A 3,960-nucleotide genomic window follows, 5' to 3' on the forward strand; every position below is an offset into this window, starting at 1 on the left:
TTTAACTTTATTAGTTGTTTTTACCAAAAATTTGGAAAACGCTGATAAAAAAAAAAACGAAAACACTGATAAACAAACTGTCGGCACGAAATTTAATGTGTTTAACGTTACATGAGGGAAAATATTATACTAATGTCTTAATTTTCTGGCAGCACGTGGCGTGCGATTAAGAGTACGGAGTGAGGTTTGTGATTCCCAGGGAGACCCTGAATTGAGCGCCGGTGATGCGGCCTGCTCTCAGGGAAGAGGCGGAGGAGCACGATATCAACACCGCCGAAGAGACTAAACAAAACTGTGTCTTTATCAAGGTTTATGTTTTCTGCAGCATAAATCATTATCCGTCTATAAGCAACATTTATGTTTTTAGGAATTATTTTGTATTAATTATCAGAAAAAAAAAGAAATAAAATTAGTTATGTATTAATTGTATCATTTTACCTTTTTTTCATTTAAAAAATGTTTGATGCAAAGTTGTGTAAAATATTAAAATATATGGTGTGAAAAACAATGATGAAACAAATGATGTATGTGAACAATTGAGAAATGGATACTTAAGAAGATAAATCGCAGGCCACGTCTCTCAAGGTAAATATTTCTTTAAAAAATAAAATAAATGTAATACAAAGATTTTCGAAAAATAAATAATTTGCAGTAATTGGTGAGGTAAAAATACATTATGTAGCTGTGTGTTAACACCATGAGTTCAAATTTCATTTTGGGAACATTAGTGTATTTAATTAATTTACTGGACCCAAACATATGCAAGTTTCAAATCAACTGGCTCAGTTAACATTTATAGTATAGTAATAATAGCAGTGTAGATCTTATTTGCATTTGAAGTGATATAATAAATCATGTAAACACATAGAAGGTAATATTTGGATTTCTCCGGTTCTCTGCACTGACGTTTAGCACAATCGCAAATATCTATGCACACACTCGCAAGACCGGAAATCCAAGATGGCGGAGATAATGCAACTGGTCCATTGAGTTAATAATCATACTGTATATGGAGGACCAATCCTGCATAAAAAAAAATATATATATATATATATATATATATATATATATATATATATATATATATATATATATATTTTTTATGCAGGATGATATATTATATATATATCATCATTATATATATATATATATATATATATATATATATATATATATTAGGGGTGCACCGAAATTTCGGTCGCCGAAAATTTCGGCCGAAAATGGCATTATCGGTTTCGGGCCGAAATAAAAAATCCAGCCGAAAATGTCAACCGAAAATGAATATCAACCGCGCCCCTCCCATCCGTGCGCTAGCGCTTGGGTTTCACTCAAGGTCAAGCTGTTATCACTCGTCACCCACCCCTCCCCTCCGTGCTCAAGCAGGTTTCACTCACGGTCGAGCTGATTGCACACGTCTGCAAAGATTAAGCATGTCAGCGGTATGGACGTATTTTAAAGTTTCAGATGAGGACAACAAACTTGCAATATGTAACGTTTGTTCTGCAAAAGTCTCAAGAGGGGGTACGGTGCCAAAGAACTTTTCGACAACAGGTTTGATACACCACCTGAAAACACGACATCCAGTTGAACATGAGGAGTACCGCAAAACAACATTGGTTAAAAGTACCCTAACTACATCACAAACACCCACTGTGGCCACGTTATTTGAAAAGACTAAGAAATTTGAGGAAGATAGTGTCAAAGCACGTGGCATTACTGAGAAAGTGATGGAATTCATTGCCTTAGATGACCAGCCGTTTTCTGTGGTGGAGGACATTGGATTTCGTAGGCTCATACAACATATTGAGCCACGTTATACACTGCCAAGCAGACGCTATTTCGCAGAAACAAGTCTACCTGCAATGTATGACCGAGTTGCAAAACACGTTCATGAGCTCATGTCCACAGACAGACAAACTCTAAGTTTTACCACAGACATTTGGAGCTCAGACGTTAGCCCAACTAGCATGCTTAGCTTAACAGCGCAGTGGATTGACTCTGATTTTAAACTGCAAAACATTTTGCTTCACTCACGTGAGTTTGTTGGGTCACACACCGCAGCAGCGATATCTGATGCTTTGTCTACAATGTTTGACACTTGGCACATTGAGAAATCTAATGTGCATGTGATTGTCTGAGATAATGCACGGAACATGTTAAAGGCTATGGAGGACAGTGGACTGAACAGCATACCATGCATGGCACACACGCTTCAGTTGGCTGTGAATGAAGGATTGCTGAGTCAGCGCAGCATTTCTGAAATAACAGCAATCGGGAGAAAGATTGTGGGACACTTTAAACATTCTCCGCTTGCTTATTCCCGGCTGCAAGATTTGCAAATACAGTTTGGGATGCCACCCAAACGTCTCCAGCAAGATGTAGCTACTCGCTGGAATAGTACGTACTACATGTTGCAAAGTCTACTTGAGCAGAAGCGGGTCATAGCTGCCTATATGACAGATTACGATCTGCCCGCTACTTTGAGTGCACACCAGTGGATGCTAATGGAAAACATAGTGTCTCTTCTCGCCCCATTCGAACAGATGACCAAGGAAATTAGCTCGGCTAAAGCCTCGGCTGCAGAGGTTATTCCTTTGATAGCAGCACTGAAGCGTCTGCTGGGAAAAGAGGTGGAAACAGATCACGGTGTAAAAACAGCTAAAAAGACTCTTTTGGAGGCTGTTAACAAGCGCTTCCGAGACACCGAGTCCAACCCTCTATACTGTATTGCAACTATACTAGACCCGCGCTTTAAAGAACATTATTTTGACGAAGAGAAAAAGCAGCGAGTGCGTGAAATGACACAAAAAGAGCTGACGGAGATTGAAACATCTGGTGAAGCAAGAGACTCGACGAGGAGCGCACCGCAAACGGTGCCCGAGAAACGGTCGCGTACAAGTGAGGAGGCGTACACTCCCTCTCTTTCTGAGATGTTTGACGAAATTTTACAGGAAAGCACCCCAATTCGTAGCGGTGTTGAAACAAGCGCAGCCGCACAACAAATAGAGATGTATCTAGCTGAACAACCCATTGCCAGAAGCGACAATCCTCTGGACTACTGGCGCGCAAACAAAGACCGCTTTCCATTGCTTGCACAGATTGCACGCAGGTATTTATCTGCCCCAAGCACCAGCACAGACAGTGAGAGACTATTCAGTGCAGCATCTCATGTTCTTAATGAGAAGAGGAACCGTCTTTCTTGTCAAAAAGCTGAGCAACTTTTGTTCTTAAAGAGAAACCTGACACGTTTCCTTAAATAAACAGCAGTCAAATTTTCTGTTTATATAGTTACATTAATTTGCTTAGCACTGCACAACTGTGTTTTCTAAGGCTACATAGGCTTAAATGTTGTTTATAGTTTGAGTTTGGATTAAGTTCTATTGCTGTTTTTGCACTGTTGTTTTGCACTGTTTTGCACAGAAATTTAAAATGCAAGTAAATAATTGTTTACATGCAGCAACAGAAAAGAGGCCCACTGCCATTCTGTGATTTTTTTTTTTTTGTGTGTGTGCAGTTATTCAGATAATTGTGGATTGTTTTTTCCCCCACAAATGTTAAACTATTTTATTCAATGGAAGAAAACTTGAAGACAATATTATTTATTTATCGTTAAAAAATATTTTAGGTTTTATTATGTAACTGTAAGTGTTAATAAAAGTTTGATTATTCTATTGGTTTGTGATTTTTTTTCATTTCAGATCCAAAGAAGCCATTTTCGGCTTCAGTTTCGGTTTTCGGCCAAGTGCATCCTAAATTTTCGGTTTCGGTTTCGGCCCAGAATTTTCATTTCGGTGCATCAATAATATATATATATATATATATATATATATATATATATATATATATATATATATATATATATAATATATATATATATATATATATATATATATATAATAAATGATGTGATAAAAACAAAAAGTTCATTTGAAATCAAATGTAATCCTGAATTATATTTTA

Source organism: Carassius gibelio, chromosome B13 (genome assembly GCF_023724105.1).
Source record: "Carassius gibelio isolate Cgi1373 ecotype wild population from Czech Republic chromosome B13, carGib1.2-hapl.c, whole genome shotgun sequence".
Lineage (NCBI taxonomy): Eukaryota > Metazoa > Chordata > Actinopteri > Cypriniformes > Cyprinidae > Carassius > Carassius gibelio.